This window comes from Bos javanicus, chromosome 13 (genome assembly GCF_032452875.1).
Source record: "Bos javanicus breed banteng chromosome 13, ARS-OSU_banteng_1.0, whole genome shotgun sequence".
NCBI lineage: Eukaryota > Metazoa > Chordata > Mammalia > Artiodactyla > Bovidae > Bos > Bos javanicus.
In genome coordinates, this window is record NC_083880.1 from 13,157,775 (window position 1) to 13,173,626 (window position 15,852).

The following is a 15,852-nucleotide window of genomic DNA, read 5'->3' on the forward strand; positions in this document are numbered from 1 at the left end:
TTTGGTTAAATAAAGATGGAATGAAAGCAATGCATAGTAATTAAGCAAATGATATGAATTTTCTGTTATTTGCTCTTGCAATTTGCTCATTGACCTAAAGTGACAGCAGGAGAAAGATTTAGTTGTGGGGAACTTGTTCAGTCTTCATCAGAATAGAATGTTGGTGCTGAGTAACTGATTTCTGACTGTTGCTACAGCTGTGCTGTAAGGTTTTATAAGGGTTTGTCTATACTGTCTTAGGGATTTTGGTACCTAATGACTACCCTCTATTTTATCCATGTTGATTGAATTGTGGGGAAGAAAGAGAATCAATGCCCTTCCTTTGCCATAGAAATTCTATCTAGGGACTTAATGTCACAGAATTATTATAGGAATCTGCTTGGTCCGTTTTATTTAGGTTGTAAAACCTAGAACATTAGCCAGTTGTTCTGCTCTGATGTTTACTGAAATCCATTTACCACGTGTAACATTTTCATTTTTTGACCAAGCAATAAAAACTGGGTTCTAAAATGTTTTAGATGAGTTACATTCATTTTCATGCTTGTCAAGAGTATAAGATTGATGAACCGGGAGCAATGAGGAATATAAATATATAAATGGAAAACCTGAATCCAATTCTAGAACCTCTGAATCAATGGATTAGCCTACCCAGTGGTTGGCAAGCTGTGGTCCAAAGGGCAGAAACCAGCCTGCTACCTGTTTTATATGAGCTAAGAATGATTATTACCTTTGTAAGGTATTGAAAAAAATGAAAAAGAATAGTATCTTATAGTATGTAAAAATAATACACAATTCAAATTTTGGTGTTCATAAATGCAGTTTTATTGGGACACAGACACACGCATTTGTGTACATGTTGTCCATGGCTGCTTTCATGCTATAACCCATGTGGAGGTAAGTAGGTAAGTAGTTATAAGAGGTAAGTAGTTGGAACAAAGAGGATATAGCCTGAAAACCGTAAAATATTTACTACCTGGCTCTTTAGGAAAAAATGTATTGATCTCTTAGCCTGTGATTGATTCCATCTTTGTTGGGGACACAGGTGGGAGGTGATATGATGAGATCCTAATAACTGAAGCTCATCATTACAGGTGGGCAAGTGAGACCTTTTCAGACAATTGAAACAAAAGTGACTGCATTTCATTCTGGGGTCCTCTAGGATGAAGACTGTATGGGGAGAATTTATAAACACATGGAGTCCTTAGCTGTTTGCGTGGCGAGTTCTAGGCTGGCTTCATTGCTGGCCTCTAGTTACTTATCAATAATAAGATTTCAAGACTCTCCTTAATATTTGATAAGAATATCTAGAATGTTAACCCAATATGGAATAAATTAAAAAAACAACTCTTAAAGGAAATGAAACATATCATATAAGTATATACATACAATGATTTATATGAAGCATTTCTATGAGGTTCAAAAATAGACATAACCAAACTATATTTTTAATGAAAGGAAATGTGCAGTAAAGGGTTAACCTTTCCCAAGAGACTTCTGGCCTTTGCCCTCAGCTCTTGGGATACCCTACCTCATAAGAGTGTTGTTGTTTACCTGGGGGCCTTGGTTTGTACAAAATAATTTATGCTGCCAATGTGATTTATAGCCCACGGGGAGTTTGGACCTTGAAACTTAACCTCTGGAGGGGCTGAAGACAAAGATTAGCCTAGCAGATGACCAACTTTCTTATGTGACTGAGTCCTGGTTAAACTTCTGGACTCCAAGCAGTGCTAAGGGAAAGGTTCATAGCAATACAGGCTTACCTCAAGAAATAAGAAAAAAGTCAAATAAATAACCTAATTCAATACCTAAAGCAACCAGAAAAGGAAGAAATGAAGAACCCCAGGGTTAGTAGAAGGAAAGAAATCTTAAAAATTAGGCCAGAAATAAATGTAAAAGAAACAAAAAAGACCATAGCAAAAATCAACAAAACTAAAAGTTGGTTCTTTGAGAAGACAAATAAAATTGACAAACCATTAGCCAGACTTTTCAAGAAACACAGGAAGAATAATCAAATCAACAAAATTAGAAATGAAAATGGAGAAATCACAACAGACAACACAGAAATACAAAGGATCATAAGAGACTACTATCAGCAACTATAGGCCAATAAAATGGACATCGTGGAAGAAATGGACAAATTCTAAGAAAAGTATAACTTTCCAAAACTGAACCACGAAGAAATAGAAAATCTTAACAGACCCATCACAAGCACAAAAATTGAAACTGTAATCAGAAATCTTCCAGCAAACAAAAGTGCAGGACCAGATGGTTTCACAGCTCAACTCTACCAAAAATTTAGAGAAGAGCTAACACCTATCCTACTCAAACTCTTCCAGAAAATTTCAGAGGAAGGTAAACTTCCAAACTCATTCTATCAGGCCACCATCACCCTAATACCAAAACCAGACAAAGATGTCACAAAAATAGAAAACTACAGGCCAATATCACTGATGAACATAGATGCAAAAATCCTTAACAAAATTCTAGCAAACAGAATCCAACAACATATGAAAAAGATCATACATCATGACCAAGTGGGTTTTATCCCAGGGATGCAAGGATTCTTCAATATCTTCAAATCAATCAATGTAATACACCACATTAACAAATTGAAAGATAAAAACCATATGATTATCTCAATAGATGCAGAGAAAGCCTTCAACAAAATTCAACATCCATTTATGATAAAAACCCTCCAGAAAGCAGGAATAGAAGGAACATCAGTTCAGTTCCGTTCAGTCGCTCAGTCGTGTCCGACTCTTTGTGACCCCATGAATCGCAGCACGCCAGGCCTCCCTGTCCATCACCAACTCCTGGAGTTCACTCAGACTCACGTCCAGCGAGTCAGTGATGCCATCCAGCCATCTCATCCTCTGTCGTCCCCTTCTCCTCCTGCCCCCAATCCCTCCCAGCAGCAGAGTCTTTTCCAATGAGTCAACACTTTGCATGAGGTGGCCAAAGTACTGGAGTTTCAGCTTCAGCATCATTCTCTTCAAAGAAATCCCAGGGCTGATCTCCTTCAGAATGGACTGGTTGGATCTCCTTGCAGTCCAAGGGACTCTCAAGAGTCTTCTCCAACACCACAGTTCAAAAGCATCAATTCTTCGGCACTCAGCCTTCTTCACAGTCCAACTCTCACATCCATACATGACCACTGGAAAAACCATAGCCTTGACTAGATGGACCTTTGTTGGCATAGTAATGACTCTGCTTTTGAATATGCCATCTAGGTTGGTCATAACTTTCCTTCCAAGCATCTTTTAATTTCATGGCTGCAATCACCATCTGCAGTGATTTTGGAGCCCCCCAAAATAAAGTCTGACACTGTTTCCACTCTTCCCCATCTATTTCCCATGAAGTGATGGGACCAGATGCCATGATCTTCTTTTTCTGAATGTTGAGCTTTAAGCCAACTTTTTCACTCTCCACTTTCACTTTCATCAAGAGGTTTTTTTAGTTCCTCTTCACTTTCTGCCATAAGGGTGGTATCATCTGCATATCTCAGATTATTGATATTTCTCCTGGCAATCTTGATTCCAGCTTGTGTTTCTTCCAGTCCAGCGTTTCTCATACCTCAACATAATAAAAGCTATATATGACAAACCCATAGCAAACATTATCCTCAATGGTGGAAAATTGAAAACATTTCCCCTAAAATCAGGAACAAGACAAGGGTGCCCACTCTCACCACTACTATTCAACATAGTTTTGGAAGTTTTGGCCGCAGCGATCAGAGCAGAAAAAGAAATAAAAGGAATCCAAGATTGGCAAAGAAGAAGTAAAACTCTCACTGTTTGCAGATGACATGATCCTCTACATGGAAAACCCTCCACATAGGGTTTTCTACATAGAAAAGACTCCACCACAAAATTACTAGAGCTAATCAATATATTAAAGTTGAAGGATATAAAATTAACACACAGAAACCCCTTGCATTCCTATACACTAACAATGAGAAAACAGAAAGAGAAATTAAGGAAACAATTCCATTCACCATTGCAATGAAAAGAATAAAATACTTAGGAATATATCTACCTAAAGAAACAAAAGACCTATATATAGAAAACTATAAAACACTGGTGAAAGAAATCAAAGAGGACACAAATAGATGGAGAAATATACCATGTTAATGGATTGAAAGAATCGATATAGTGAAAATGAGTATACTACCCAAAGCAACCTATAGATTCGGTGCAATCACTATCAAGCTACCAACGGTATTTTTCACAGAACTAGAACAAATAATTTCACAATTTGTATGGAAATACAAAAAACCTCGAATAACCAAAGCAATCTTGAGAAAGAAGAATGGAACTGGAAGAATCAACCTGCCTGACTTCAGGGTATATTACAAAGCTACAGTCAGCAAGAAAGTATGGTACTGGCACAAAGACAGAAATACAGATCAATGGAACAAAATAGAAAGCCCAGAGATAAATCCATGCACCTATGGACACCTTATCTTTGACAAAGGAGGCAAGAACATACAATGGAGAAAAGACAATCTCTTTAACAAGTGGTGCTGGGAAAACTGGTCAACCACTTGTAAAAGAATGAAACTAGAACACTTTCTAACACCATATACAAAAATAAACCAAAATGGATTAAAGATCTAAATGTAAGACCCAAAACTATAAAACTCCTAGAGGAAAACATAGGCAAAACCCTCTCCAACATAAATCATAGCAGGATCCTCTATGACTCACCTCCCAGAGTAATGGAAATAAAACCAAAAATAAACAACTGGGACCTAATTAAACTTAAAAGCTTTTGTACAACGAAGGAACCTATAAGCAAAGTAGAAAGACAGCCTTCAGAATGGGAGAAAATAATAGCAAATGAAGCAACTCCTGCAGCTCAATTCCAGAAAAATAAACAACCCAATCAAAACACGGGCCAAAGAACTAAACAGACATTTCTCCAAAGAAGACATACGTATGGTTAACAGACACATGAAAAGATGCTCAACATTATTCATTATCAGAGAAATGCAAATCAAAACCACAGTGAGGTACCATCTCATGCCGGTCGGAGTGGCTGCTATCCAGAAATCTACAGACAATAAATGCTGGAGAGGGTGTGGAGAAAAGGGAACTGTCTTACAATGTTGGTGGGAGTGCAAACTAGTACAGCTACTATGGAGAACAGTGTGGAGATCCCTTAAAAAACTGGAAATAGAACTGCCATACGACCCAGCAATCCCACTGCTGGGCATGCACACCGAGGAAACCAGAATTGAAAGAGACACATATACCCCAGTGTTCATTGCAGCACTGTTTATAATAGCCAGGACATGGAAGCAATCTAGGTGTCCATCAGCAGACGAATGGATAAGAAAGCCATGGTACATATACACAATAGAATATTACTCAGCCATTAAAAATAATACATTTGAATCAGTTCTAATGAGGTACACATATATATGGAATTTAGAAAGATGGTAATGATAACCCTATACGTGAGACAGCTAAAGAGACACAGATGTATAGAACAGTCTTTAGAACTCTGTGGGAGAAGGCAAGGGTGGGATGATTTGAGAGAATAGCATTGAAACATGTATATTGTCATATGTGAAACAGATCGCCAGTGCAGTTTCGATGCATGAGACAGGGTGCTCAGGCCTGGTGCACTGGGATGACCCAGAGGGATGGGATGGGGAGGGAGATGGGAGGGGGTTCAGAATGGGGAACACATGTACACCCATGGCTGATTCATGTCAATGTATAGCAAAACCAATACAATATTGTAAAGTAATTAGCCTCCAATTAAAATAAATAAATAAATAAATAAATAATGGGAAAAAAAGAAAAACCTCTGGACTCTAAGGCTTTGATGGGTTTTCACGGTTGGCAATAGTGTGCATGTATTACTACACATTTTGGCAGAAGTAAGCACTGTCCAAACACCACTGGGAGAAGACTGCTAAAAACCCTGTCCTGAGAACCCTCTTGGACCATGCCCCATGTCCTCTGCCCTTAGCTGATTTTAATCTCCACCTTTTCACTGTGATAAGCCACCACTGTGAGTGTAACAGTTTTGTTAAGTTCTATGGCTCCAAAATCACTGCAGATGGTGATTGCAGCCATGAAATGAAAAGACGCTTACTCTTTGGAAGGAAAGTTATGACCAAACTAGATAGCATATTCAAAAGCAGAGACATTACTTTGCCAACAAAGGTCCGTCTAGTCAAAGCTATGGTTTTTCCAGTGGTCATGTATGGATATGAGAGTTGGACTGTGAAGAAAGCTGAGCGCCGAAGTATTGATGCTTTTAAACTGTGGTGTTGGAGAAGACTCTTGAGAGTCCCTTGGACTGCAAGGAGATCCAACCAGTCCATTCTAAAGGAGATCAGTCCTGGGTGTTCTTTAGAAGGAATGATGCTAAAGCTGAAACTCCAGTACTTTGGCCACCTCATGTGAAGAGTTGACTCATTGGAAAAGAGTCTAATGCTGGGAGGGATTGGGGGCAGGAGGAGAAGGGGACGACAGAGGATGAGATGGCTGGATGGCATCACTGACTTGATGGACATGAGTTTGGGTGAACTCCAGGAGTTGGAGATGTACAGGGAGGCCTGGCGTTTTGCAGTTCATGGGGTTGCAAAGAGTTGGACACGACTGAGCGACTGAACTGAACTGAACTGAACTGATGACTCCTTCCAGCAAATTATAGAACCTGAGGATGGTTTTAGGAACCCTCTAATTTGTACCTGGTATCAGAAATGAAGGTAGTCTTGGGAGCCCCTGAAAACTGTAGTATACATATGTTTTTAAAAAAATGTATATACACATTCATATGCATATGTATCACAAAAAAACTCATGCTAGTGGTTACCTGCACTGGGGGGCTGGGCATGACATGTAGTTTCTAGAATGCTAGCAATGTCGTATTTCTAGATCTGATGGCAGTTAAATGGATATTAACATATAATTCAGAGAAGGCAATGGCAACCCACTCCAGTACTCCTGCCTGGAAAATCCCATGGGCCGAGCAGCCTGGTAGGCTGCAGTCCATGGGGTCGGTAAGAGTTGGACACAACTGAGCGAATTCACTTTCACTTTTCACTCTCATGCACTGGAGAAAGAAATGGCAACCCACTCCAGTGTTGTTGCCTGGAGGATTCCAGGGACGGGGGAGCCTGGTGGGCTGCTGTCTATGGGGTTGCACAGAGTCGGACACAACTGAAGCGACTTAACAGCAGCAACAGCAGTAACATATAATTACTCTTTAAGTTGTATTTATATGTTTTATATACTGCTTTGTGTTTAAAATATTTCATTGTTTTGAAAAGAGTAAAAATATCTCCATGGAGCACATTGCTATAAACACACACACACACATGCACACACACGGTCCAGTGTATCAACTAAGGTATTCAGCTATAGAAAAGATAGTCATTCTGTCCTTAGTCTAATTCAGTCAGTTCAGTTCAGTCGCTCAGTCGTGTCTGACTCTTTGCGATCCCATGAATCGCAGCACGCCAGGCTTCCCCGTCCATCACCAAGTCCCAGAGTTCACTCAAACTCACGTCCACTGAGTCGGTGATGCCATCCAGCCATCTCATCTTCTGTCGTCCCCTTCTCCTCCTGCCCCCGATCCCTCCCAGCATCAGAGGTTTTCCAGTGAGTCAGCTCTTCACATGAGGTGGCCAAAGTACTGGAGTTTCAGCTTTAGCATCATTCCTTCCAAAGAAATCCCAGGGCTGATCTCCTTCAGAATGGACTGGTTGGATCTCCTAGCATTCCAAGGGACTCTCAAGAGTCTTCCTCAACACCACAGTTCAAAAGCATCAATTAATTACTCAAGGATTATTATCTATTTTTTTTTTGAAGAAATCAGTCACTTAGTTGTTCAAGGATCACAATTTCATGGTCATGTGACAGAATATGGCTCTTAATTTGTCTTAGTTGTTTCTGGAGTCTTGAAAATTCTGTCCCACTACTTACATGTGTCTCTTGAAATGGACTATGTGATTTATCTTTTGACTTCATTGTAGTAGAAAGAACCCCATCTGTGTAGGTTAGATGAAATGACTTTAAAATCTCAGTTACACTGTACAGCCACATAAGATCATAACAGTGAATTGTGACTTCCTTTAAGGACAGGAACTGGGATTTCTCTCTCCTTTTCAGCACCTCTCCTCGTTCTGGGACTAATGCATGCCTAGGTAAATAATTCTAAACCGCTTGATAAGAAGGCAGATTCAAACCCATCAACAGTCAGTCCCTTGCACCCAGAGATCCATTCAGCCCCAGTTTCTAACCTTTTTGCAGTCTTTGCCAGCCTACACGACAGATGCAATGCTGTCACATAGAAAGATCACTGTCACACAGAAAGACCAAAGAAAGCTCATGACTCCTGGTGATCGGATCATTAAACTTCTTTAGCAGTTGTAAGTACCTAACGTCTGACAAAGTCAGTTATAGCCTGAAAATAGAAATGTAATATGGTCACAACAAAGTAAAATAATTTAAAATGTTCATTTAATTTTTTAAGGTATTGAATATAATTTACTGACCTTGGGAAAAAATTGAGCTTGGAAAAAATTTTGCTAGCTGTGGGGAACATGAGTATCTCCCTAAAATAATATAGTTGTAGACCACAAAGGGAAAAAGATTATAAAGCTGGCTGGCCACTAGCTGAGTAGAATAGTAAAAACATGCCAAAGAAGCAGAATGTTGGTACAGACCTCCATCAGTGGTCTGCTCAGACAGAGGGACACTCAGAGACCGAAGACAGAAACTTACTGGATCATCTTTTAAAGTGACTGCCTCTTAAAAGTCACCCAGATCGACTGTCACAAGTCAATTCCCAGTAATTGCATTACCTGGCTTCATCTGATTCCATTGTTCATATGGCCCTATAGAATCAGGCCAATCTCATTGATCAGCGGCTTGTTCTGGCCAACTGAACAACTCAATCAAATTGACCCAGTGGCAACCAGTTTCATTGTTTAGCAGATAGCAGTTAGGGTTCCTCCAAAGCCAGAGGAGTCAGCCTCATTTGGGCCAAATTAAGCACCAAATGCCAGACAGCTTCCAAGCAAAGATTGAGCTTGAAAGGAAGAAACCAGGGTTGGGTGGAGTAGTGGGCATCACCTCTTTTTACATCCATTGGACATACTCTTGGCAGGTCTCAACTTCATACTGTGTAACAACCATTCAGTGAAATGTGTCTAGAAACTCTAATTCCTAGGCAGGTCCCACTCCAGAGATACTGATTCAGTATTTTATGTTAGGGCCTCCAGGATTTAGATTCTCAAGAAGTACAAGTCATTCTGCTATTAATGGCCTTGGAGAAACTTTGAGAAACACTAAGTTTCTCTTTGTCCTGTGAAAGTGAAAGTCAGTTGTGTCCAGCTCTTTGTAACCCCATGGACTTTACAGTCCGTGGAATTCTCCAGGCCAGAATACTGGAGTGGGTAGCCTTTCCCTTCTCCAGGGGATCTTCCCAACCCAGGAATCGAACCCAGATCTCTTGCATTGCAGGCAGATTCTTTGCCAGGTGAGCTACAAGGGAAGCCCAAGAATACTGGAGTGGGTAACCTATCCCTTCTCCAGTGGGTTTGTCCTATAGCCCAGTCCTAAACAGTCAGAACTGCTTCTAAGCTTCCAAAAGGAGCAGCTGGTTTCCACTGTCACCATATAATTCATGTGCTTTATGCCAGGACCCTTGAATAGCACACATTCTATGACCCAGTAGAAAAGGTTGCACCCAGGGACCTTGTCTACTAGCCACAGGACTCATCTGGACTCTGTATAAATGGTACTTACTTGGCTTCTATTTAATTTTGAGGATGTAGAGGATGAGACGGTTAGATAGCATCACTGACTCAATGTACACGAATCTGAGCAAACGCCTCCAAGACACTGGAGGACAGAGGAGCCTGGCATGCTGCAGTCCGTGAGTTTGCAAAAAGTCGGACATGACTTCGTGACTGAATAACAACAACAAAGGATATGACCCATCAAAGTACTTTATTAACATTGTGTAAATGTATATTCTAACATCCTCAGAGAATAATCTTAGCAGATTTCTTTCCTCAGACCACACATTGTTATTGTCATCATTACCTTACAGCTGTCAAATAAAACCAGCTGAGCTAGTCTGCTTTTTTCTGGAATATACTAAAATATTTTATATTGTTAATAAATGAAGGCAACTAAAGGTTAAGCTCATCTAGCCCTTAGAATAATGACAGATTATAAAGGCAGTTTCAACTTTATTCCTCAAGTTTAAATATGGCACTCATTAAGTCTAAGGGCTAAACTATAACAATGTATATTAACGTCTTTCAATTTTTAATCAAAATTTAGGTTTGGGATAAGTGACTTGTTTTGTCTAATGGTCACAATGGGGCTGACCAATCAGTAATGATGTTATTACTCTTGTTGAAAGTTTAATTTAGATCAACAAGTATGTTGAGCATATGCTGTGTTTAAGGCATGTAGATGATTCAGTCTTTGCTTGCAAGAGGCATGTAGTCTTAAGTAGCTATAATACTGTGAAAAATGTGAGGGGAGTTTAGGTAAAATTGTCTAGGGTGGAGAGAGACAGAAAATTATATTGTGAGGATGAGTGAAGATGTCCTGGAAGAGCTGACATAGTTATGGCAGTTAGGCAGCAAGTGTGGAGAAAGTCAGGAGCTTCCCAGATGGGTCTCCCGCCTGGTGGCTCAGCTGGTAAAGATCTGCCTGCAATGCAGGAGATATGGGTTTGATCCCTGCGTTGGTAAGATCCCCTGGAGAAGGAAATGGCTACCCACTCCAGTATTCTGGCCTAGAGAATTCCATGGACTGTGTAGTCCATGGGGTCACAAAGAGTCGGACATGACTGAGCAACTTTCATTTCACTTCAGGTGGCTGCTTGCCAGTGCAGGAGACATAAGAGATGCTGGTTCAATCCCTGGGTCAGGGAGATCCTCTGGAGAAGGGCATGGCAACACTCTCCAGTATTCTTGCCTGGAGAATCCCATGGACAGAGGAACCTGGAGAACTGCAGTCCATAGGGTCTCAAAGAGTCAGACGTGACTGAAGTGGACTTAGCATGCACACGGAGAAAATACATCACCCAGTTAATTGCATTTTGAGAATGATAGCACACAATAGGCTGTAGGCTATTATCCCTCTATGTCTTTGGGTCCTGGCTCTTATGAGGTACCACCGATTTCAGACCAGGATCCACCACCATGGTGGGAACCAAGAAGATGATGTTTACTTGGCTTTGTAAAGTCATTTTCTCTCTGTGTGTCTCAGTTTCTCCACCTATGTGATTTATTAGTGAGGATTTCTCCTTATCTCAAAGAAACATCAGCATAATAAAACCTGTGATTAGAATGTTATTCTTCATAAGACATCAACATTATCTCTTTCGGTTTCTATAAAGTACCTTTCATGTATTTGGAGCTGGCATTTTCATCTCCATTTTGCAGGTGAGGAAACAAAGGTGTGGAGGAAAATAAACTAATTGTCTAAGGCCACACTGCTTTCAATGGGAGAGCCATGATTCCAATCCACGCCTCTTGCTGCCAAACCATTACTAAGCTGCCTCTCTTCACAGTGAGGAGTAAATAAGGGAGGAATAAACATATTTCATGGGGCTTCGCTGGTGGCTCAGTGGTAAAGAAGCCTCCTGCAATGTAAAAGACACAGGCGATGCAGGTTCAATCCCTGGGTCAGGAGGATCCCCTGCAGGAGAAAATGGCAACTCAATCCAGCATTCTTGCCTGGAGAATCCCATGAACAGAGGAGCCTCGTGAGCTACAGTCCACAGCGTCTCAAAGAATTAGACACAACTGAAGAGACAGCACTCATGCACAGACATATTTTACAATAGATGCAACATTAAAACTCCATTTTCTGTAACTCAACTACGAGTTATTTTAACCCTAACCTAGATTTTCTTACATGTTAAATTTTAAGGAAGAAAATACATCATTAAAAGCAAAGCAAAAAAAAAAAAAAAAAGACAAAAGCGAGTGTTAGGAAAGTAAAACAGAAACATTTAGATCAATCAGATATTGTGTCTTTGACATGATGCCTCCTGAAATACATATGTTATTTTTAGCCAAAAATGCTGAACAGGAATTCATCAAGCCTCTAAATAAAACTTCTACTTTATGGGAAACATGAGAGAGAGAGGAATAAGCTAAATGACACCAAGAAGAAGAAAGCAGTCCAAAACAATCTAACAGGAAAAATCACCTGGCTTCCTTACCAGAGCAAGGTCCTAAGTTTAGGATGGGGTTGAGAATGCAGGACAGGGTGAAAGTGAAGAGTGATAAAGAGACCCAAGCAGAATTGCTGCCTTGATCGTGGTGATGATGTCACAGATGATTAAACACGGCAACACCTATCAAAGCGTACAGTGTATTGTATGTCAATGATATTACAGTAAAACTGAAAAAGATGCAATGGTGAAAACAATTCTAAATCTCTGGGTATCTCAGCATCTCCGTCTTAACCGGTGCTTTGCCTGAATTGTCTATTTCATCTTTTCAAATGGTAGAGAAAAGTAAAGAACTGGTATGGCTGATGTTTTGATCTGTGCCTCTCTGGGGCACATCGTTTGAGCAGCTGGTGTAGTCAAATATATCTGTTCAGGAGTGAGGGTGTGCAGAGAATCATGGGGTTAGTTTCAGGGTAAAAAGCTAAAATGAACTGCCATTCTGCCCAGAATAGTCCCGATGGGAAAATGGTTAGAGCTATGCCACTAGCAAACAGAAAGGCTCAATTTTGTTTCCATATGAGCTTCCTCTGATCACACCTTACATTGTGATCCCAGGTGTTCCAGCGGACAGGGCGGTGGGGGGCTAATATGTGTGCGTCTAGCAGAGGCACCTTTGAAAAACTCGAATTTACATAAACTCACACATGACGGGGTGTTTAAAAGATCCATCCATTACATATAATATGGTTCCTGCAGATAAAAACAAAAAGACTCCTGGGAACTTGGGGAATGCATTCAATAACTCAGTTTACATGTTCTTTAAGTTAAAGGAAATATTTCAACACTCATTTAGAGCTGTGACCAGGTTGGCAAATGTTCTGGTGGCTTTTTGCGCTGAAAAACATCTCTGTTTCAATATGTCAACACCTAAGCACACTCTCCTGCAGCCACTCACACATACTCTTTTGTTTATTTGGAAGGAATTAAAGGCAGGAATGGATTTTGAATATATTATTTTTTTTCTAAAACAAATGATTGGTCTGTTTTCACAACATGTCCTGATACAGGCTGTCACTGAAATAGGAAGCTGACCCCCAGAAGTATTTTCCTGATCTTATTGCATGACTTTAAAAAATAGTCAGCTATTTGATTAATAATAACTGTTACTGCCATATTCATAATACCTGTGGGCCAATTCACTTATTCAAATAGCCTGGCACCTTTCAACCTGACATCTTAAAACATTTACAAATGAACAGGGACCTTTATGATTGCCCAGAATAGGTATTCATTTTCCCTCCTGTTTCACCCCTCCATCTGATTTATTTTGGCGGGCTGCTGGCTTATAAACATATGCTGTAGTATAATGTGTATGTATGTACACACACACACACACACACACACACACACACACACACACAAGATATACACACACCCTGAGAATAGGCTACAGAGTGAATTTGACTCTTGCTGGCACACAACCTTCCCCCTCAAGGGGGAGCCTTGGCTGTTTCTGAAGTAAGTTATTCTGAGGTTTTCCTTCCCTTCTCATCTGCTGTTCCCATGACCACCTGAGACCCATTTTGGTTTCTTCTACAATGCTCAAGGGGCAGGTGATGGTTGCTGGAGGTCATGTCAGGTCACAGGCAGAGCTGCTGGCCACTGAATGGTCCTCCTCCAACTCATCCCCCCCCACCCCAACCTCCTGGGGGACACAGAGCCAATGCAGGGTCTTCCATCCAGAACTGATTTTGACCAGTAGAATCTACAGATGGCAAACACCCAGTCCCTGGTGCTTGGCTGGGACTTCTTACTTGGAACAGGGAAAGGTAAATGCTCTGAGGGCCCCACTGGGAAGAATAGGTTTGTATTGCCAGGTTGATTAGTAGACTTGGAAGCCGAGGTAATGACTATGGAAGAAAGGAAAGCCAAGATGTGTGAAAGCCCAGCCAGGGAGGCAACAGGGCCGATGGAATGGTTTTCTCCAGGTGCAGGCAGGGAGAAGGTGGGGGCCTGCTGAGAAACGCCCTGACTGTCGACGCCCTGACTGTTGATATCACGCGGGCCTGGCAGTATGTCCGGTGAAACCCAAATCTAGGTTTCATGGACCATGGCTGCCTTCATGGACCATCGATTACTGGTGATTGCAAGGGCTACATCTGTACCAGCAGTTTTGTAGAACATTTTTTTCTTTTCTTAGAATTTTTTGGACCTTTTTCTACCAAATGAGCTATTTTTAGACCTTAATATTTAGGAATAATTTGTCAGACATTGATGTATCCTACCCTACCCTCGAACCATCCTAAATCCTAGTGTTTCATATAAATGACGTGTGAAATGATAGCATCACCCCTCTTTTAAAACTAATTTGTGGGCCTTCCCTGGTGGTCCAGTGGCGAGATTCTGTGATCTCAATGCAGGGGGCCTGAGTTTGATCCCTAGTTGGGGAACTAAGATCCCCTGTACAGCAAGAAAAAGATCCCACATGCCACAAGTAAGACCTGGCCCAGCCAAATAAACAAATAAATACTTAAGCAAAAAAAAAAAAAATCAACCCAAACTAATTTGTGATACACTGAGGTTGGGATTAAGTAAATGTAATCATATTTTTGTTATATCAGTGTTATGTTTATTTTCCAATACAAAATGGGTGTTCATTAGATACCAAAATTTTAATGCCTGCTGGTAGGCACACACACACACACACACACCATTCATCCATAAGGATAATATGGCTCCTGCACATAAAAGTAAAAAGGCTCCTGAACATCTGAGGAATGCATTTAATAAATTCAACTTCCATGATTTTTATTTGTGTGTGTGTGTGTGTACATATATATGCATACAGCTACCAGGAGGCATGTATATATATCCAAGGTTGACACGGGTCTTCTGAGAGAGCCTGCTATGTACTTCCTTCAGGCCAGATAATTCAAAAGATAATTCAAGGATTTGAATTACAAGAATAAAAAACTGAAATTTGTCTCTTGCTTATACATATGTCTACACATAGCCATAATACATCCCTATGCATATTATGTGTCTGTAACGCAGAGCCATTGGAAAGCTGAATTGCAGCAATTTTGCTACTTCTGAAAGTTTATGGGCATAAGCTCTCTATTTAATTTTGATTTCCATGGTTCTTACCCTGGGCAGGCATATTCCTTGGCCCTAGGAACAAGTTTTGACCTTTTCAGTTCCTTTATTCGCTTTGACATTAATTTTTATTCTTTACCCTTAACAGGTTTTCACTGTACTTAGTGAACAATACAGGGGCCCTGGGGCCCAAAATAAACCCATAGAGTGCCCATGAATTTTCACCAAAGACTGCAGCCCTACATGATTAAAAGCTTTACATTCTCAAAGAGCAACATGATTAATCCAGTACCACAGCGCTGAGTGGCTTCACACTGGCTTCATTTGTTGGTATTGTTATTTTCCTGGGTTAGATTGGATTTGTTGGAATGATGATGATTTTTAGTTATTGCAGTTAACATGGACACTTCTCTGCAACTGCAAAAATGTCTTAACTATTTCACTCGGTTTTTAAACTATTCACATCCAACTTTGGGAGGAAAAGAAGGCAAGTAAGGTACGCATATAGGGATTGTCATTGTGGTTTTAGTCACTAAGTCATGTCCGACTCTTTGCGACCCCATGGACTATAGACTCTCCGAAACCACACAC